The 23,636-nt window shown below is 40.8% G+C and overlaps 1 protein-coding gene and 1 long non-coding RNA gene across 20 annotated transcripts in view; both read right to left on the bottom strand.

Annotated features, from left to right (window-relative positions):
• LOC141057112 (uncharacterized) overlaps positions 1-23,636 on the bottom strand; it is a 401,445-nt gene that overhangs the window by 328,397 nt on the left and 49,412 nt on the right. The window lies entirely within an intron of this gene.
• LOC141057113 (uncharacterized) overlaps positions 1-23,636 on the bottom strand; it is a 40,952-nt gene that overhangs the window by 8,625 nt on the left and 8,691 nt on the right. Inside the window, exons 3-4 of one of the 19 annotated variants that reach the window (XR_012221990.1) lie at positions 5,977-23,636; positions 1-4,914 (exon numbers count right to left, since the gene is read on the bottom strand). The exon at positions 1-4,914 is cut by the window's left edge and continues 5,590 nt beyond it. This is a non-coding gene — a long non-coding RNA (uncharacterized lncRNA). The other 18 variants (XR_012221984.1, XR_012221979.1, XR_012221981.1 and 15 more) reach the window with 18 other exon arrangements.

Here is a 23,636-nt window from a genome sequence, read left to right as displayed (position 1 = left end):
ATTATTCTATATATATACACTGCACAGTACCCCACTTCTCCTGTCCTGTATTCTGGGTGTAATCCTCAGTACCTGTATTATTCTATATATATACACTGCACAGTACCCCACTTCTCCTGTCCTGTATTCTGGGTATAATCCTCAGTACCTGTATTATTCTATATATATACACTGCACAGTACACCACTTCTCCTGTCCTGTTTTCTGGGTGTAATCCTCAGTACCTGTATTATTCTGTATATATACACTGCACAGTACCACTTCTCCTGTCCTGTTTTCTGGGTGTAATCCTCAGTACCTGTATTATTCTATATATATACACTGCACAGTACACCACTTCTCCTGTCCTGTATTCTTTGTGTAATCCTCAGTATCTGTATTATTCTGTATATATACACTGTACAGTTCCCCACTTCTCCTGTCCTGTATTCTGGGTGTAATCCTCAGTACCTGTATTATTCTGTATATATACACTGCACAGTACACCACTTCTCCTGTCCTGTATTCTGGGTATCATCCTCAGTACCTGTATTATTCTATATATATACACTGTACAGTTCCCCACTTCTCCTGTCCTGTATTCTGGGTGTACTCCTCAGTACTTGTATTGTTCTGTATATATACACTGCACAGTACCCCACTTCTCCTGTCCTGTATTCTGGGTATAATCCTCAGTACCTGTATTATTCTATATATATACACTGCACAGTACACCACTTCTCCTGTCCTGTTTTCTGGGTGTAATCCTCAGTACCTGTATTATTCTGTATATATACACTGCACAGTACCACTTCTCCTGTCCTGTTTTCTGGGTGTAATCCTCAGTACCTGTATTATTCTATATATATACACTGCACAGTACACCACTTCTCCTGTCCTGTATTCTTTGTGTAATCCTCAGTATCTGTATTATTCTGTATATATACACTGTACAGTTCCCCACTTCTCCTGTCCTGTATTCTGGGTGTAATCCTCAGTACCTGTATTATTCTATATATATACACTGCACAGTACCCCACTTCTCCTGTCCTGTATTCTGGGTATCATCCTCAGTACCTGTATTATTCTATATATATACACTGTACAGTTCCCCACTTCTCCTGTCCTGTATTCTGGGTGTACTCCTCAGTACTTGTATTGTTCTGTATATATACACTGCACAGTACCCCACTTCTCCTGTCCTGTATTCTTTGTATAATCCTCAGTACTTGTATTATTCTGTATATATACACTGCACAGTACCACTTCTCCTGTCCTGTATTCTTTGTGTAATCCTCAGTATCTGTATTATTCTGTATATATACACTGTACAGTACCCCCCTTCTCCTGTCCTGTATTCTGGGTATAATCCTCAGTATCTGTATTATTCTATATATATACACTGCACAGTACCCCACTTCTCCTGTCCTGTATTCTGGGTGTAATCCTCAGTACCTGTATTATTCTATATATATACACTGCACAGTACCCCACTTCTCCTGTCCTGTATTCTGGGTATAATCCTCAGTACCTGTATTATTCTATATATATACACTGCACAGTACACCACTTCTCCTGTCCTGTATTCTTTGTGTAATCCTCAGTATCTGTATTATTCTGTATATATACACTGTACAGTTCCCCACTTCTCCTGTCCTGTATTCTGGGTGTAATCCTCAGTACCTGTATTATTCTATATATATACACTGCACAGTACCCCACTTCTCCTGTCCTGTATTCTGGGTATCATCCTCAGTACCTGTATTATTCTATATATATACACTGCACAGTACCCCACTTCTCCTGTCCTGTATTCTGGGTGTACTCCTCAGTACTTGTATTGTTCTGTATATATACACTGCACAGTACCCCACTTCTCCTGTCCTGTATTCTTTGTATAATCCTCAGTACTTGTATTATTCTGTATATATACACTGCACAGTACCACTTCTCCTGTCCTGTTTTCTGGGTGTAATCCTCAGTACCTGTATTATTCTATATATATACACTGCACAGTACACCACTTCTCCTGTCCTGTATTCTTTGTGTAATCCTCAGTATCTGTATTATTCTGTATATATACACTGTACAGTACCCCCCTTCTCCTGTCCTGTATTCTGGGTATAATCCTCAGTATCTGTATTATTCTATATATATACACTGCACAGTACCCCACTTCTCCTGTCCTGTATTCTGGGTGTAATCCTCAGTACCTGTATTATTCTATATATATACACTGCACAGTACCCCACTTCTCCTGTCCTGTATTCTGGGTATAATCCTCAGTACCTGTATTATTCTATATATATACACTGCACAGTACACCACTTCTCCTGTCCTGTTTTCTGGGTGTAATCCTCAGTACCTGTATTATTCTGTATATATACACTGCACAGTACCACTTCTCCTGTCCTGTTTTCTGGGTGTAATCCTCAGTACCTGTATTATTCTATATATATACACTGCACAGTACACCACTTCTCCTGTCCTGTATTCTTTGTGTAATCCTCAGTATCTGTATTATTCTGTATATATACACTGTACAGTTCCCCACTTCTCCTGTCCTGTATTCTGGGTGTAATCCTCAGTACCTGTATTATTCTATATATATACACTGCACAGTACCCCACTTCTCCTGTCCTGTATTCTGGGTATCATCCTCAGTACCTGTATTATTCTATATATATACACTGCACAGTACCCCACTTCTCCTGTCCTGTATTCTGGGTGTACTCCTCAGTACTTGTATTGTTCTGTATATATACACTGCACAGTACCCCACTTCTCCTGTCCTGTATTCTTTGTATAATCCTCAGTACTTGTATTATTCTGTATATATACACTGCACAGTACCACTTCTCCTGTCCTGTATTCTGGGTGTAATCCTCAGTACCTGTATTATTCTATATATATACACTGCACAGTACCCCACTTCTCCTGTCCTGTATTCTTTGTGTAATCCTCAGTATCTGTATTATTCTGTATATATACACTGTACAGTACCCCCCTTCTCCTGTCCTGTATTCTGGGTATAATCCTCAGTATCTGTATTATTCTATATATATACACTGCACAGTACCCCACTTCTCCTGTCCTGTATTCTGGGTGTAATCCTCAGTACCTGTATTATTCTATATATATACACTGCACAGTACCCCACTTCTCCTGTCCTGTATTCTGGGTATAAAACTCAGTACCTGTATTATTCTATATATATACACTGCACAGTACACCACTTCTCCTGTCCTGTTTTCTGGGTGTAATCCTCAGTACCTGTATTATTCTGTATATATACACTGCACAGTACCACTTCTCCTGTCCTGTTTTCTGGGTGTAATCCTCAGTACCTGTATTATTCTATATATATACACTGCACAGTACACCACTTCTCCTGTCCTGTATTCTTTGTGTAATCCTCAGTATCTGTATTATTCTGTATATATACACTGTACAGTTCCCCACTTCTCCTGTCCTGTATTCTGGGTGTAATCCTCAGTACCTGTATTATTCTATATATATACACTGTACAGTTCCCCACTTCTCCTGTCCTGTATTCTGGGTGTAATCCTCAGTACCTGTATTATTCTGTATATATACACTGCACAGTACACCACTTCTCCTGTCCTGTATTCTGGGTGTAATCCTCAGTACCTGTATTATTCTGTATATATACACTGCACAGTACCACTTCTCCTGTCCTGTTTTCTGGGTGTAATCCTCAGTACCTGTATTATTCTATATATATACACTGCACAGTACACCACTTCTCCTGTCCTGTATTCTTTGTGTAATCCTCAGTACCTGTATTATTCTATATATATACACTGCACAGTACACCACTTCTCCTGTCCTGTTTTCTGGGTGTAATCCTCAGTACCTGTATTATTCTATATATATACACTGTACAGTTCCCCACTTCTCCTGTCCTGTATTCTGGGTGTAATCCTCAGTACCTGTATTATTCTATATATATACACTGCACAGTACACCACTTCTCCTGTCCTGTATTCTGGGTGTAATCCTCAGTACCTGTATTATTCTGTATATATACACTGCACAGTACCCCACTTCTCCTGTCCTGTATTCTGGGTGTAATCCTCAGTACCTGTATTATTCTGTATATATACACTGCACAGTACCCCACTTCTCCTGTCCTGTATTCTGGGTGTAATCCTCAGTACCTGTATTATTCTGTATATATACACTGCACAGTACCACTTCTCCTGTCCTGTTTTCTGGGTGTAATCCTCAGTACCTGTATTATTCTATATATATACACTGCACAGTACACCACTTCTCCTGTCCTGTATTCTTTGTGTAATCCTCAGTATCTGTATTATTCTGTATATATACACTGTACAGTACCCCACTTCTCCTGTCCTGTATTCTGGGTGTAATCCTCAGTACCTGTATTATTCTGTATATATACACTGCACAGTACCCCACTTCTCCTGTCCTGTATTCTGGGTGTAATCCTCAGTACCTGTATTATTCTATATATATACACTGCACAGTACCCCACTTCTCCTGTCCTGTATTCTGGGTGTAATCCTCAGTACCTGTATTATTCTGTATATATACACTGTACAGTTCCCCACTTCTCCTGTCCTGTATTCTGGGTGTAATCCTCAGTACCTGTATTATTCTGTATATATACACTGTACAGTACCCCACTTCTCCTGTCCTGTATTCTGGGTGTAATCCTCAGTACTTGTATTATTCTGTATATATACACTGCACAGTATCACTTCTCCTGTCCTGTATTCTGTGTATAATCCTCAGTACTTGTATTATTCTGTATATATACACTGCACAGTACCCCACTTCTCCTGTCCTGTATTCTGGGTGTAATCCTCAGTACCTGTATTATTCTGTATATATACACTGCACAGTACCACTTCTCCTGTCCTGTATTCTGGGTGTAATCCTCAGTACCTGTATTATTCTATATATATACACTGCACAGTATACCACTTCTCCTGTCCTGTATTCTTTGTGTAATCCTCAGTATCTGTATTATTCTGTATATATACACTGCACAGTACCCCACTTCTCCTGTCCTGTATTCTGGGTGTAATCCTCAGTACCTGTATTATTCTGTATATATACACTGCACAGTACCCCACTTCTCCTGTCCTGTATTCTGGGTGTAATCCTCAGTACCTGTATTATTCTGTATATATACACTGCACAGTACCACACTTCTCCTGTCCTGTATTCTGGGTGTAATCCTCAGTACCTGTATTATTCTGTATATATACACTGCACAGTACCCCACTTCTCCTGTCCTGTATTCTGGGTGTAATCCTCAGTACCTGTATTATTCTGTATATATACACTGCACAGTACCCCACTTCTCCTGTCCTGTATTCTTTGTGTAATCCTCAGTATCTGTATTATTCTGTATATATACACTGCACAGTACCCCACTTCTCCTGTCCTGTATTCTGGGTGTAATCCTCAGTACCTGTATTATTCTGTATATATACACTGCACAGTACCCCACTTCTCCTGTCCTGTATTCTGGGTGTAATCCTCAGTACCTGTATTATTCTGTATATATACACTGCACAGTACCCCACTTCTTCTGTCCTGTATTCTGGGTGTAATCCTCAGTATCTGTATTATTCTGTATATATACACTGCACAGTACCCCACTTCTCCTGTCCTGTATTCTGGGTGTAATCCTCAGTACCTGTATTATTCTGTATATATACACTGCACAGTAACCCACTTCTCCTGTCCTGTATTCTGGGTGTAATCCTCAGTACCTGTATCATTCTGAATATATACACTGCACAGTGCCCCACTTCTCCTGTCCTGTATTATGGGTATAATCCTCAGTACCTGTATTATTCTGTATATATACAATGCACAGTACCCCACTTCATCTGTTCTGTATTCTGGGTGTAATCCTCAGCACTTCTATTATTCTGTATATATACACTGCACAGTACCACTTCTCCTGTCCTGTATTCTGGGTGTAATCCTCAGTACCTGTATTATTCTGTATATATACACTGCACAGTACCACTTCTCCTGTCCTGTATTCTTTGTATAATCCTCAGTACTTGTATTATTCTGTATATATACACTGCACAGTACCCCACTTCTCCTGTCCTGTATTCTGGGTGTAATCCTCAGTACCTGTATTATTCTATATATATACACTGCACAGTACCCCACTTCTCCTGTCCTGTATTCTTTGTGTAATCCTCAGTATCTGTATTATTCTGTATATATACACTGTACAGTACCCCACTTCTCCTGTCCTGTATTCTGGGTGTAATCCTCAGTACCTGTATTATTCTATATATATACACTGCACAGTACCCCACTTCTCCTGTCCTGTATTCTTTGTATAATCCTCAGTACTTGTATTATTCTGTATATATACACTGCACAGTACCCCACTTCTCCTGTCCTGTATTCTGGGTGTAATCCTCAGTACCTGTATTATTCTGTATATATACACTGCACAGTACACCACTTCTCCTGTCCTGTATTCTTTGTGTAATCCTCAGTATCTGTATTATTCTGTATATATACACTGTACAGTACCCCACTTCTCCTGTCCTGTATTCTGGGTGTAATCCTCAGTACCTGTATTATTCTGTATATATACACTGCACAGTACACCACTTCTCCTGTCCTGTATTCTGGGTGTAATCCTCAGTACCTGTATTATTCTGTATATATACACTGTACAGTACCCCACTTCTACTGTCCTGTATTCTGGGTGTAATCCTCAGTACCTGTATTATTCTATATATACACTGCACAGTACCCCACTTCTCCTGTCCTGTATTTTGGGTGTAATCCTCAGTACCTGTATTATTCTGTATATATACACTGTACAGTACCCCACTTCTCCTGTCCTGTATTCTGTGTATAATCCTCAGTACTTGTATTATTCTGTATATATACACTGCACAGTACCACTTCTCCTGTCCTGTATTCTGGGTGTAATCCTCAGTACCTGTATTATTCTATATATACACTGTACAGTACCCCACTTCTCCTGTCCTGTATTCTGGGTGTAATCCTCAGTACCTGTATTATTCTGTATATATACACTGTACAGTACCCCACTTCTCCTGTCCTGTATTCTGTGTATAATCCTCAGTACTTGTATTATTCTGTATATATACACTGCACAGTACCACTTCTCCTGTCCTGTATTCTGGGTGTAATCCTCAGTACCTGTATTATTCTATATATATACACTGCACAGTACACCACTTCTCCTGTCCTGTATTCTTTGTGTAATCCTCAGTATCTGTATTATTCTGTATATATACACTGTACAGTACCCCACTTCTCCTGTACTGTATTCTGGGTGTAATCCTCAGTATCTGTATTATTCTGTATATATACACTGCACAGTACCCCACTTCTTCTGTCCTGTATTCTTTGTGTAATCCTCAGTATCTGTATTATTCTGTATATATACAATGCACAGTACCCCACTTCTCCTGTCCTGTATTCTGGGTGTAATCCTCAGTACCTGTATTATTCTGTATATATACACTGCACAGTACCCCACTTCTCCTGTCCTGTATTCTGGGTGTAATCCTCAGTACCTGTATTATTCTGAATATATACACTGCACAGTACCCCACTTCTTCTGTCCTGTATTCTGGGTGTAACCCTCAGTACCTGTATTATTCTGTATATATACACTGCACAGTACCCCACTTCTCCTGTCCTGTATTCTGGGTGTAATCCTCAGTATCTGTATTATTCTGTATATATACACTGAACAGTACCACTTCTCCTGTCCTGTATTCTGGGTGTAATCCACAGTACCTGTATCATTCTGAATATATACACTGCACAGTACCACCTCTCCTGTCCTGTATTCTGGGTGTAATCCTCAGTATCTGTATTATTCTGTATATATATACTGAACAGTACCACTTCTCCTGTCCTGTATTCTGGGTGTAATCCACAGTACCTGTATTATTCTGTATATATACACTGCACAGTACCCCACTTCTCCTGTCCTGTATTCAGGGTGTAATCCTCAGCATCTGTATTATTCTGTATATATACACTGCACAGTACCCCACTTCTTCTGTCCTATATACTGGGTGTAATCCTCAGCATCTGTATTATTCTGAATATATACACTGCACAGTACCCCACTTCTTCTGTCTTGTATTCTGAGTGTAATCCTCAGTACCTGTATTATTCTGAATATATACACTGCACAGTACCCCACTTCTTCTGTCTTGTATTCTGAGTGTAATCCTCAGTACCTGTATTATTCTGAATATATACACTGCACAGTACCACTTCTCCTGTCCTGTATTCTGAGTGTAATCCTCAGTACCTGTATTATTCTGTATATATACACTGCACAGTACCACTTCTCCTGTCCTGTATTCTGGGTGTAATCCTCAGTACCTGTATTATTATGAATATATACACTGCACAGTACCCCACTTCTTCTGTCTTGTATTCTGAGTGTAATCCTCACTACCTGTATTATTCTGAATATATACACTGCACAGTACCCCACTTCTCCTGTCCTGTATTCTGGGTGTAATCCTCAGTACCTGTATTATTCTGTATATATACACTGCACAGTACCACACTTCTCCTGTCCTGTATTCTGGGTGTAATCCTCAGTACCTGTATTATTCTGTATATATACACTGCACAGTACCCCACCTCTCCTGTCCTGTATTCTGGGTGTAATCCTCAGTACCTGTATTATTCTGAATATATACACTGCACAGTACCACACTTCTCCTGTCCTGTATTCTGAGTGTAATCCTCAGTACCTGTATTATTCTGAATATATACACTGCACAGTACCACACTTCTCCTGTCCTGTATTCTGGGTGTAATCCTCAGTACCTGTATTATTCTGTATATATGCACTGCACAGTACCCCACTTCTCCTGTCCTGTATTCTGGGTGTAATCCTCAGTACCTGTATTATTCTGTATATATACACTGCACAGTACCCCCCTTCTCCTGTCCTGTATTCTGGGTGTAATCCTCAGCATCTGTATTATTCTGTATATATACACTGCACAGTACCCCACTTCTTCTGTCCTGTATTCTGGGTGTAATCCTCAGTACCTGTATTATTCTGTATATATACACTGCACAGTACCCCACTTCTTCTGTCCTGTATTCAGGGTGTAATCCTCAGTACCTGTATTATTCTGTATATATACACTGCACAGTACCCCACTTCTCCTGTCCTGTATTCTGGGTGTAATCCTCAGTACCTGTATTATTCTGTATATATACACTGCACAGTACCCCCCTTCTCCTGTCCTGTATTCAGGGTGTAATCCTCAGTACCTGTATTATTCTGTATATATACACTGCACAGTACCCCACTTCTCCTGTCCTGTATTCTGGGTGTAATCCTCAGTACCTGTATTATTCTGTATATATACACTGCACAGTACCCCACTTCTCCTGTCCTGTATTCAGGGTGTAATCCTCAGTACCTGTATTATTCTGTATATATACACTGCACAGTACCCCACTTCTCCTGTCCTGTATTCTGGGTGTAATCCTCAGTACCTGTATTATTCTGTATATATACACTGCACAGTACCCCACTTCTCCTGTCCTGTATTCAGGGTGTAATCCTCAGTACCTGTATTATTCTGTATATATACACTGCACAGTACCCCACTTCTCCTGTCCTGTATTCTGGGTGTAATCCTCAGTACCTGTATTATTCTGTATATATACACTGCACAGTACCCCACTTCTCCTGTCATGTATTCTGGGTGTAATCCTCAGTACCTGTATTATTCTGAATATATACACTGCACAGTACCCCACTTCTCCTGTCCTGTATTCTGGGTGTAATCCTCAGTACCTGTATTATTCTGTATATATACACTGCACAGTACCCCCCTTCTCCTGTCCTGTATTCTGGGTGTAATCCTCAGCATCTGTATTATTCTGTATATATACACTGCACAGTACCCCACTTCTTCTGTCCTGTATTCTGGGTGTAATCCTCAGTACCTGTATTATTCTGTATATATACACTGCACAGTACCCCTCTTCTCCTGTCCTGTATTCTGGGTGTAATCCTCAGTACCTGTATTATTCTGTATATATACACTGCACAGTACCCCACTTCTCCTGTCCTGTATTCTGGGTGTAATCCTCAGTACCTGTATTATTCTGTATTTATACAATGCACAGTACCTCACCTCTCCTGTCCTGTATTCTGGGTGTAATCTTCAGTACCTGTATTATTCTGTATATATACACTGCACAGTACCCCACTTCTCGTGTCCTGTATTCTGGGTGTAATCCTCAGTACCTGTATTATTCTGTATATATACAATGCACAGTACCCCACTTCTCCTGTCCTGTATTCTGGGTGTAATCTTCAGTACCTGTATCATTCTGTTTATATACACTGCACAGTACCACTTCTCCTGTCCTGTATTCTGCGTGTAATCCTCAGTACCTGTATTATTCTGTATATATACACTGCACAGTACCCCACTTCTCCTGTCCTGTATTCTGGGTGTAATCCTCAGTACCTGTATTATTCTGTATTTATACAATGCACAGTACCCCACCTCTCCTGTCCTGTATTCTGGGTATAATCTTCAGTACCTGTATTATTCTGTATATATACACTGCACAGTACCCCACTTCTCCTGTCCTGTATTCTGGGTGTAATCCTCAGTACCTGTATCATTCTGTATATATACAATGCACAGTACCCCACCTCTCCTGTCCTGTATTCTGGGTGTAATCCTCAGTACCTGTATTATTCTGTATATATACACTGCACAGTACCCCACTTCTCCTGTCCTGTATTCTGGGTGTAATCCTCAGTACCTGTATTATTCTGTATATATACACTGCACAGTACCCCACTTCTCCTGTCCTGTATTCTGGGTGTAATCCTCAGTACCTGTATTATTCCGTATATATACACTGCACAGTAGCCCACTTCTCCTGTCCTTTATTCTGGGTGTAATCCTCAGTTCCTGTATTATTCTGTATATATACACTGCACAGTAGCCCACTTCTCCTGTCCTGTATTCTGGGTGTAATCCTCAGTACCTGTATTATTCTGTATATATACACTGCACAGTACCCCACTTCTCCTGTCCTGTATTCTGGGTGTAATCCTCAGTACCTGTATTATTCTGTATATATACACTGCACAGTACCCCACTTCTCCTGTCCTGTATTCTGGGTGTAATCCTCAGTACCTGTATTATTCCGTATATATACACTGCACAGTAGCCCACTTCTCCTGTCCTTTATTCTGGGTGTAATCCTCAGTACCTGTATTATTCCGTATATATACACTGCACAGTACCCCACTTCTCCTGTCCTGTATTCTGGGTGTAATCCTCAGTACCTGTATTATTCTGTATATATACACTGCACAGTAGCCCACTTCTCCTGTCCTTTATTCTGGGTGTAATCCTCAGTTCCTGTATTATTCTGTATATATACACTGCACAGTAGCCCACTTCTCCTGTCCTTTATTCTGGGTGTAATCCTCAGTACCTGTATTATTCTGTATATATACAATGCACAGTACCCCACCTCTCCTGTCCTGTATTCTGGGTGTAATCCTCAGTACCTGTATTTTTCTGTATATATACACTGCACAGTACCCCAATTCTCCTGTCCTGTATTTTGGGTGTAATCCTCAGTACCTGTATTATTCTGTATATATACAAAGCACAGTACCCCACCTCTCCTGTCCTGTATTCTGGGTGTAATCCTCAGTACCTGTATTTTTCTGTATATATACACTGCACAGTACCCCAATTCTCCTGTCCTGTATTCTGGGTGTAATCCTCAGTACCTGTATTATTCTGTATATATACACTGCACAGTACCACACTTCTCCTGTCCTTTATTCTGGGTGTAATCCTCAGTACCTGTATTATTCTGTATATATACACTGCACAGTACCCCACCTCTCCTGTTCTGTATTCTGGGTGTAATCCTCAGTACCTGTATTATTCTGTATATATACACTGCACAGTACCCCACTTCTCCTGTCCTGTATTCTGGGTGTAATCCTCAGTACCTGTATTATTCTGTATATATACACTGCACAGTACCCCACTTCTCCTGTCCTGTATTCTGGGTGTAATCCTCAGTACCTGTATTATTCTGTATATATACACTGCACAGTACCCCACTTCTCCTGTCCTGTATTCAGGGTGTAATCCTCAGTACCTGTATTATTCTGTATATATACACTGCACAGTACCCCACTTCTCCTGTCCTGTATTCTGGGTGTAATCCTCAGTACCTGTATTATTCTGTATATATACACTGCACAGTACCCCACTTCTCCTGTCATGTATTCTGGGTGTAATCCTCAGTACCTGTATTATTCTGAATATATACACTGCACAGTACCCCACTTCTCCTGTCATGTATTCTGGGTGTAATCCTCAGTACCTGTATTATTCTGTATATATACACTGCACAGTACCCCCCTTCTCCTGTCCTGTATTCTGGGTGTAATCCTCAGCATCTGTATTATTCTGTATATATACACTGCACAGTACCCCACTTCTTCTGTCCTGTATTCTGGGTGTAATCCTCAGTACCTGTATTATTCTGAATATATACACTGCACAGTACCCCTCTTCTCCTGTCCTGTATTCTGGGTGTAATCCTCAGTACCTGTATTATTCTGTATATATACACTGCACAGTACCCCACTTCTCCTGTCCTGTATTCTGGGTGTAATCCTCAGTACCTGTATTATTCTGTATTTATACAATGCACAGTACCTCACCTCTCCTGTCCTGTATTCTGGGTGTAATCTTCAGTACCTGTATTATTCTGTATATATACACTGCACAGTACCCCACTTCTCGTGTCCTGTATTCTGGGTGTAATCCTCAGTACCTGTATTATTCTGTATATATACAATGCACAGTACCCCACTTCTCCTGTCCTGTATTCTGGGTGTAATCTTCAGTACCTGTATCATTCTGTTTATATACACTGCACAGTACCACTTCTCCTGTCCTGTATTCTGCGTGTAATCCTCAGTACCTGTATTATTCTGTATATATACACTGCACAGTACCCCACTTCTCCTGTCCTGTATTCTGGGTGTAATCATCAGTACCTGTATTATTCTGTATTTATACAATGCACAGTACCCCACCTCTCCTGTCCTGTATTCTGGGTATAATCTTCAGTACCTGTATTATTCTGTATATATACACTGCACAGTACCCCACTTCTCCTGTCCTGTATTCTGGGTGTAATCCTCAGTACCTGTATCATTCTGTATATATACAATGCACAGTACCCCACCTCTCCTGTCCTGTATTCTGGGTGTAATCCTCAGTACCTGTATTATTCTGTATATATACACTGCACAGTACCCCACTTCTCCTGTCCTGTATTCTGGGTGTAATCCTCAGTACCTGTATTATTCTGTATATATACACTGCACAGTACCCCACTTCTCCTGTCCTGTATTCTGGGTGTAATCCTCAGTACCTGTATTATTCCGTATATATACACTGCACAGTAGCCCACTTCTCCTGTCCTTTATTCTGGGTGTAATCCTCAGTTCCTGTATTATTCTGTATATATACACTGCACAGTAGCCCACTTCTCCTGTCCTGTATTCTGGGTGTAATCCTCAGTACCTGTATTATTCTGTATATATACACTGCACAGTACCCCACTTCTCCTGTCCTGTATTCTGGGTGTAATCCTCAGTACCTGTATTATTCTGTATATATACACTGCACAGTACCCCACTTCTCCTGTCCTGTATTCTGGGTGTAATCCTCAGTACCTGTATTATTCCGTATATATACACTGCACAGTACCCCACTTCTCCTGTCCTGTATTCTGGGTGTAATCCTCAGTACCTGTATTATTCTGAATATATACACTGCACAGTACCACTTCTCCTGTCCTTTATTCTGGGTGTAATCCTCAGTACCTGTATTATTCCGTATATATACACTGCACAGTACCCCACTTCTCCTGTCCTGTATTCTGGGTGTAATCCTCAGTACCTGTATTATTCTGAATATATACACTGCACAGTACCACTTCTCCTGTCCTTTATTCTGGGTGTAATCCTCAGTACCTGTATTATTCCGTATATATACACTGCACAGTACCCCACTTCTCCTGTCCTGTATTCTGGGTGTAATCCTCAGTACCTGTATTATTCTGTATATATACACTGCACAGTAGCCCACTTCTCCTGTCCTTTATTCTGGGTGTAATCCTCAGTTCCTGTATTATTCTGTATATATACACTGCACAGTAGCCCACTTCTCCTGTCCTTTATTCTGGGTGTAATCCTCAGTACCTGTATTATTCTGTATATATACAATGCACAGTACCCCACCTCTCCTGTCCTGTATTCTGGGTGTAATCCTCAGTACCTGTATTTTTCTGTATATATACACTGCACAGTACCCCAATTCTCCTGTCCTGTATTTTGGGTGTAATCCTCAGTACCTGTATTATTCTGTATATATACAAAGCACAGTACCCCACCTCTCCTGTCCTGTATTCTGGGTGTAATCCTCAGTACCTGTATTTTTCTGTATATATACACTGCACAGTACCCCAATTCTCCTGTCCTGTATTCTGGGTGTAATCCTCAGTACCTGTATTATTCTGTATATATACACTGCACAGTACCACACTTCTCCTGTCCTTTATTCTGGGTGTAATCCTCAGTACCTGTATTATTCTGTATATATACACTGCACAGTACCCCACCTCTCCTGTCCTGTATTCTGGGTGTAATCCTCAGGACCTGTATTATTCTGTATATATACACTGCACAGTACCCCACTTCTCCTGTCCTGTATTCTGGGTGTAATCCTCAGTACCTGTATTATTCTGTATATATACACTGCACAGTACCCCACTTCTCCTGTCCTGTATTCTGGGTGTAATCCTCAGTACCTGTATTATTCTGTATATATACACTGCACAGTACCCCACTTCTCCTGTTCTGTATTCTGGGTGTAATCCTCAGTACCTGTATTATTCTGTATATATACAATGCACAGTACCCCACCTCTCCTGTCCTGTATTCTGGGTGTAATCTTCAGTACCTGTATTATTCTGTATATATACACTGCACAGTGCCACACTTCTCCTGTCCTGTATTCTGGGTGTAATCTTCAGTACCTGTATTATTCTGTATATATACACTGCACAGTGCCACACTTCTCCTGTCCTGTATTCTGGGTGTAATCCTCAGTACCTGTATTATTCTGTATATATACACTGCATAGTACCCCACTTTTCCTGTCCTGTATTCTGGGTGTATTCCTCAGTACCTGTATTATTCTGTATATATACACTGCACAGTGCCACACTTCTCCTGTCCTGTATTCTGGGTGTAATCTTCAGTACCTGTATTATTCTGTATATATACACTGCACAGTACCCCACTTCTCCTGTCCTGTATTCTGGGTGTTATCCTCAGTACCTGTATTATTCTGTATATATACAATGCACAGTACCCCACCTCTCCTGTCCTGTATTCTGGGTGTAATCCTCAGTACCTGTATTATTCTGTATATATACACTGCACAGTGCCACACTTCTCCTGTCCTGTATTCTGGGTGTAATCTTCAGTACCTGTATTATTCTGTATATATACACTGCACAGTGCCACACTTCTCCTGTCCTGTATTCTGGGTGTAATCCTCAGTACCTGTATTATTCTGTATATATACACTGCATAGTACCCCACTTTTCCTGTCCTGTATTCTGGGTGTATTCCTCAGTACCTGTATTATTCTGTATATATACACTGCACAGTACCCCACTTCTCCTGTCCTGTATTCTGGGTGTTATCCTCAGTACCTGTATTATTCTGTATATATACACTGCACAGTACCCCACTTCTCCTGTCCTGTATTCTGGGTGTTATCCTCAGTACCTGTATTATTCTGTATATATACACTGCACAGTACCCCACTTCTCCTGTCCTGTATTCTGGGTGTAATCCTCAGTACCTGTATTATTCTGTATATATACACTGCACAGTACCCCACTTCTCCTGTTCTGTATTCTGGGTGTAATCCTCAGTACCTGTATTATTCTGTATATATACACTGCACAGTACCTCACTTCTCCTGTCCTGTATTCTGGGTGTAATCCTCAGTACCTGTATTATTCTGTATATATATAATGCACAGTACCCCACCTATCCTGTCCTGTATTCTGGGTGTAATCCTCAGTACCTGTATTATTCTGTATATATACACTGCACAGTACCCCACTTCTCCTGTCCTGTATTCTGGGTGTAATCCTCAGTACCTGTATTATTCTGTATATATACACTGCACAGTACCCCACTTTTCCTGTCCTGTATTCTGGGTGTAATCCTCAGTACCTGTATTATTCCGTATATATACACTGCACAGTAGCCCACTTCTCCTGTCCTTTATTCTGGGTGTAATCCTCAGTACCTGTATTATTCCGTATATATACACTGCACAGTACCCCACTTCTCCTGTCCTGTATTCTGGGTGTAATCCTCAGTACCTGTATTATTCTGTATATATACACTGCACAGTAGCCCACTTCTCCTGTCCTTTATTCTGGGTGTAATCCTCAGTTCCTGTATTATTCTGTATATATACACTGCACAGTAGCCCACTTCTCCTGTCCTTTATTCTGGGTGTAATCCTCAGTACCTGTATTATTCTGTATATATACAATGCACAGTACCCCACCTCTCCTGTCCTGTATTCTGGGTGTAATCCTCAGTACCTGTATTTTTCTGTATATATACACTGCACAGTACCCCAATTCTCCTGTCCTGTATTTTGGGTGTAATCCTCAGTACCTGTATTATTCTGTATATATACAAAGCACAGTACCCCACCTCTCCTGTCCTGTATTCTGGGTGTAATCCTCAGTACCTGTATTTTTCTGTATATATACACTGCACAGTACCCCAATTCTCCTGTCCTGTATTCTGGATGTAATCCTCAGTACCTGTATTATTCTGTATATATACACTGCACAGTACCCCACCTCTCCTGTCCTGTATTCTGGGTGTAATCCTCAGTACCTGTATTATTCTGTATATATACACTGCACAGTACCCCACTTCTCCTGTCCTGTATTCTGGGTGTAATCCTCAGTACCTGTATTATTCTGTATATATACACTGCACAGTACCCCACTTCTCCTGTTCTGTATTCTGGGTGTAATCCTCAGTACCTGTATTATTCTGTATATATACAATGCACAGTACCCCACCTCTCCTGTCCTGTATTCTGGGTGTAATCTTCAGTACCTGTATTATTCTGTATATATACAATGCACAGTACCCCACCTCTCCTGTCCTGTATTCTGGGTGTAATCCTCAGTACCTGTATTATTCTGTATATATACACTGCACAGTGCCACACTTCTCCTGTCCTGTATTCTGGGTGTAATCTTCAGTACCTGTATTATTCTGTATATATACACTGCACAGTGCCACACTTCTCCTGTCCTGTATTCTGGGTGTAATCCTCAGTACCTGTATTATTCTGTATATATACACTGCATAGTACCCCACTTTTCCTGTCCTGTATTCTGGGTGTATTCCTCAGTACCTGTATTATTCTGTATATATACACTGCACAGTACCCCACTTCTCCTGTCCTGTATTCTGGGTGTTATCCTCAGTACCTGTATTATTCTGTATATATACACTGCACAGTACCCCACTTCTCCTGTCCTGTATTCTGGGTGTTATCCTCAGTACCTGTATTATTCTGTATATATACACTGCACAGTACCCCACTTCTCCTGTCCTGTATTCTGGGTGTAATCCTCAGTACCTGTATTATTCTGTATATATACACTGCACAGTACCCCACTTCTCCTGTCCTGTATTCTGGGTGTTATCCTCAGTACCTGTATTATTCTGTATATATACACTGCACAGTACCCCACCTCTCCTGTCCTGTATTCTGGGTGTAATCCTCAGTACCTGTATTATTCTGTATATATACACTGCACAGTACCCCACCTCTCCTGTCCTGTATTCTGGGTGTAATCCTCAGTACCTGTATTATTCTGTATATATACACTGCACAGTACCCCACTTCTCCTGTCCTGTATTCTGGGTGTAATCCTCAGTACCTGTATTATTCTGTATATATACACTGCACAGTACCCCACTTCTCCTGTCCTGTATTCTGGGTGTAATCCTCAGTACCTGTATTATTCTGTATATATACACTGCACAGTACCCCACTTCTCCTGTCCTGTATTCTGGGTGTAATCTTCAGTACCTGTATTATTCTGTATATATACAATGCACAGTACCCCACCTCTCCTGTCCTGTATTCTGGGTGTAATCCTCAGTACCTGTATTATTCTGTATATATACACTGCACAGTGCCACACTTCTCCTGTCCTGTATTCTGGGTGTAATCTTCAGTACCTGTATTATTCTGTATATATACACTGCACAGTGCCACACTTCTCCTGTCCTGTATTCTGGGTGTAATCCTCAGTACCTGTATTATTCTGTATATATACACTGCATAGTACCCCACTTTTCCTGTCCTGTATTCTGGGTGTATTCCTCAGTACCTGTATTATTCTGTATATATACACTGCACAGTACCCCACTTCTCCTGTCCTGTATTCTGGGTGTTATCCTCAGTACCTGTATTATTCTGTATATATACACTGCACAGTACCCCACTTCTCCTGTCCTGTATTCTGGGTGTTATCCTCAGTACCTGTATTATTCTGTATATATACACTGCACAGTACCCCACTTCTCCTGTCCTGTATTCTGGGTGTAATCCTCAGTACCTGTATTATTCTGTATATATACACTGCACAGTACCCCACTTCTCCTGTTCTGTATTCTGGGTGTAATCCTCAGTACCTGTATTATTCTGTATATATACACTGCACAGTACCTCACTTCTCCTGTCCTGTATTCTGGGTGTAATCCTCAGTACCTGTATTATTCTGTATATATATAATGCACAGTACCCCACCTATCCTGTCCTGTATTCTGGGTGTAATCCTCAGTACCTGTATTATTCTGTATATATACACTGCACAGTACCCCACTTCTCCTGTCCTGTATTCTGGGTGTAATCCTCAGTACCTGTATTATTCTGTATATATACACTGCACAGTACCCCACTTTTCCTGTCCTGTATTCTGGGTGTAATCCTCAGTACCTGTATTATTCTGTATATATACAATGCACAGTTCCCCACTTTTCCTGTCCTGTATTCTGGGTGTATTCCTCAGTACCTGTATTATTCTGTATATATACACTGCACAGTACCCCACTTCTCCTGTCCTGTATTCTGGGTGTAATCCTCAGTACCTGTATTATTCTGTATATATACACTGCACAGTACCCCACTTCTCCTGTCCTGTATTCTGGGTGTAATCCTCAGTACCTGTATCATTCTGTATATATACACTGCACAGTACCACTTCTCCTGTCCTGTATTCTGGGTGTAATCCTCAGTACCTGTATTATTCTGAATATATACACTGCATAGTACCACACTTCTCCTGTCCTTTATTCTGGGTGTAATCCTCAGTACCTGTATTATTCTGTATATATACACTGCACAGTACCCCTCTTCTCCTGTCCTGTATTCTGGGTGTAATCCTCAGTACCTGTATTATTCTGTATATATACACTGTACAGTACCCCACTTCTCCTGTCCTGTATTCTGGGTGTAATCCTCAGTACCTGTATTATTCTGTATTTATACAATGCACAGTACCCCACTTCTCCTGTCCTGTATTCTGGGTGTAATCTTCAGTACCTGTATTATTCTGTATATATACACTGCACAGTACCCCACTTCTCCTGTCCTGTATTCTGGGTGTAATCCTCAGTACCTGTATTATTCTGTATATATACACTGTACAGTACCCCACTTCTCCTGTCCTGTATTCTGGGTGTAATCCTCAGTACCTGTATTATTCTGTATATATACACTGCACAGTACCTCACCTCTCCTGTCCTGTATTCTGGGTGTAATCTTCAGTACCTGTATTATTCTGTATATATACACTGCACAGTACCCCACTTCTCCTGTCCTGTATTCTGGGTGTAATCCTCAGTACCTGTATTATTCTGTATATATACAATGCACAGTACCCCACTTCTCCTGTCCTGTATTCTGGGTGTAATCTTCAGTACCTGTATTATTCTGTATATATACACTGCACAGTACCCCACTTCTCCTGTCCTGTATTCTGGGTGTAATCCTCAGTATCTGTATTATTCTGTATTTATACAATGCACAGTACCCCACCTCTCCTGTCCTGTATTCTGGGTGTAATCTTCAGTACCTGTATTATTCTGTATATATACACTGCACAGTACCCCACTTCTCCTGTCCTGTATTCTGGGTGTAATCCTCAGTACCTGTATTATTCTGAATATATACACTGCACAGTACCACTTCTCCTGTCCTGTATTCTGGGTGTAATCCTCAGTACCTGTATTATTCTGAATATATACACTGCACAGTACCACTTCTCCTGTCCTGTATTCTGGGTGTAATCCTCAGTACCTGCATTATTCTGAATATATACACTGCACAGTACCCCACTTCTCTTGTCCTGTATTCTGGGTGTAATCCTCAGTACCTGTAATATTCTGTATATATACACTGCACAGTACCACTTCTCCTGTCCTGTATTCTGGGTGTAATCCTCAGTACCTGTATTATTCTGAATATATACACTGCACAGCACCCCACTTCTCCTGTCCTGTATTCTGGGTGTAATCCTCAGTACCTGTAATATTCTGTATATATACACTGCACAGTACCCCACTTCTCCTGTCCTGTATTCTGGGTGTAATCCTCAGTACCTGTATTATTCTGTATATATACACTGCACAGTACCCCACTTCTCCTGTCCTGTATTCTGGGTGTAATCCTCAGTACCTGTATTATTCTGAATATATACACTGCACAGCACCCCACTTCTCCTGTCCTGTATTCTGGGTGTAATCCTCAGTACCTGTATTATTCTGAATATATACATTGCACAGTACCCCACTTCTCCTGTCCTGTATTCTGGGTGTAATCCTCAGTACCTGTATTATTCTGAATATATACACTGCACAGCACCCCACTTCTCCTGTCCTGTATTCTGGGTGTAATCCTCAGTACCTGTATTATTCTGTATATATACACTGCACAGTACCACTTCTCCTGTCCTGTATTCTGGGTGTAATCCTCAGTACCTGTATTATTCTGAATATATACACTGCACAGCACCCCACTTCTCCTGTCCTGTATTCTGGGTGTAATCCTCAGTACCTGTATTATTCTGTATATATACACTGCACAGTACCACTTCTCCTGTCCTGTATTCTGGGTGTAATCCTCAGTACCTGTATTATTCTGAATATATACACTGCACAGCACCCCACTTCTCCTGTCCTGTATTCTGGGTGTAATCCTCAGTACCTGTATTATTCTGAATATATACACTGCACAGCACCCCACTTCTCCTGTCCTGTATTCTGGGTGTAATCCTCAGTACCTGTATTATTCTGAATATATATACTGCACAGTACCACACTTCTCCTGTCCTGTATTCTGGGTGTAATCCTCAGTACCTGTATTATTCTGTATATATACACTGCACAGTACCACACTTCTCCTGTCCTGTATTCTGGGTGTAATCCTCAGTACCTGTATTATTCTGTATATATACACTGCACAGTACCACACTTCTCCTGTCCTGTATTCTGGGTGTAATCCTCAGTACCTGTATTATTCTGTATATATACACTGCACAGTACCCCACTTCTCCTGTCCTGTATTCTGGGTGTAATCCTCAGTACCTGTATTATTCTGAATATATACACTGCACAGCACCCCACTTCTCCTGTCCTGTATTCTGGGTGTAATCCTCAGTACCTGTATTATTCTGTATATATACACTGCACAGTACCCCACTTCTCCTGTCCTGTATTCTGGGTGTAATCCTTAGTACCTGTATTATTCTGAATATATACACTGCACAGTACCCCACTTCTCCTGTCCTGTATTCTGGGTGTAATCCTCAGTACTTGTATTATTCTGAATATATACACTGCACAGTACCCCACTTCTCCTGTCCTGTATTCTTTGTGTAATCCTCAGTACCTGTATTATTCTGAATATATACACTGCACAGTACCCCCCTTCTCCTGTCCTGTATTCTGGGTGTAATCCTCAGTACTTGTATTATTCTGAATATATACACTGCACAGTACCACTTCTCCTGTCCTGTATTCTGGGTATAATCCTCAGTACTTGTATAATTCTGTATATATACACTGCACAGTACCCCACTTCTCCTGTCCTGTTTTCTGGGTGTAATCCTCAGTACCTGTATTATTCTGTATATATACACTGCACAGTACCCCACTTCTCCTGTCCTGTATTCTGGGTGTAATCCTCAGTACCTGTATTATTCTGAATATATACACTGCACAGTACCCCACTTCTCCTGTCCTGTATTCTGGGTGTAATCCTCAGTACCTGTATTATTCTGTATATATACACTGCACAGTACCCCACTTCTCCTGTCCTGTATTCTGGGTGTAATCCTCAGTACCTGTATTATTCTGTATATATACACTGCACAGTACCCCACTTCTCCTGTCCTGTATTCTGGGTGTAATCCTCAGTACTTGTATTATTCTGAATATATACACTGCACAGTACCCCACTTCTCCTGTCCTGTATTCTGGGTGTAATCCTCAGTACTTGTATTATTCTGTATATATACACTGCACAGTACCACTTCTCCTGTCCTGTATTCTGGGTGTAATCCTCAGTACCTGTATTATTCTGTATATATACACTGCACAGTACCACACTTCTCCTGTCCTGTATTCTGGGTGTAATCCTCAGTACCTGTATTATTCTGTATATATACACTGCACAGTACCACTTCTCCTGTCCTGTATTCTGGGTGTAATCCTCAGTACCTGTATTATTCTGAATATATACACTGCACAGCACCCCACTTCTCCTGTCCTGTATTCTGGGTGTAATCCTCAGTACCTGTATTATTCTGAATATATATACTGCACAGTACCCCACTTCTCCTGTCCTGTATTCTGGGTGTAATCCTCAGTACCTGTATTATTCTGTATATATACACTGCACAGTACCACACTTCTCCTGTCCTGTATTCTGGGTGTAATCCTCAGTACCTGTATTATTCTGTATATATACACTGCACAGTACCACACTTCTCCTGTCCTGTATTCTGGGTGTAATCCTCAGTACCTGTATTATTCTGTATATATACACTGCACAGTACCACTTCTCCTGTCCTGTATTCTGGGTGTAATCCTCAGTACCTGTATTATTCTGAATATATACACTGCACAGCACCCCACTTCTCCTGTCCTGTATTCTGGGTGTAATCCTCAGTACCTGTATTATTCTGTATATATACACTGCACAGTACCCCACTTCTCCTGTCCTGTATTCTGGGTGTAATCCTCAGTACCTGTATTATTCTGAATATATATACTGCACAGTACCCCACTTCTCCTGTCCTGTATTCTGGGTGTAATCCTCAGTACCTGTATTATTCTGAATATATATACTGCACAGTACCCCACTTCTCCTGTCCTGTATTCTGGGTGTAATCCTCAGTAC

Source organism: Dendrobates tinctorius, unplaced genomic scaffold, assembly GCF_039654945.1.
Source record: "Dendrobates tinctorius isolate UK_male_01 unplaced genomic scaffold, ASM3965494v1 ptg000202l, whole genome shotgun sequence".
Lineage (NCBI taxonomy): Eukaryota > Metazoa > Chordata > Amphibia > Anura > Dendrobatidae > Dendrobates > Dendrobates tinctorius.
Note: the sequence above shows the minus strand (reverse complement) of the source record. Positions and strands in the feature narration are given on the sequence as shown.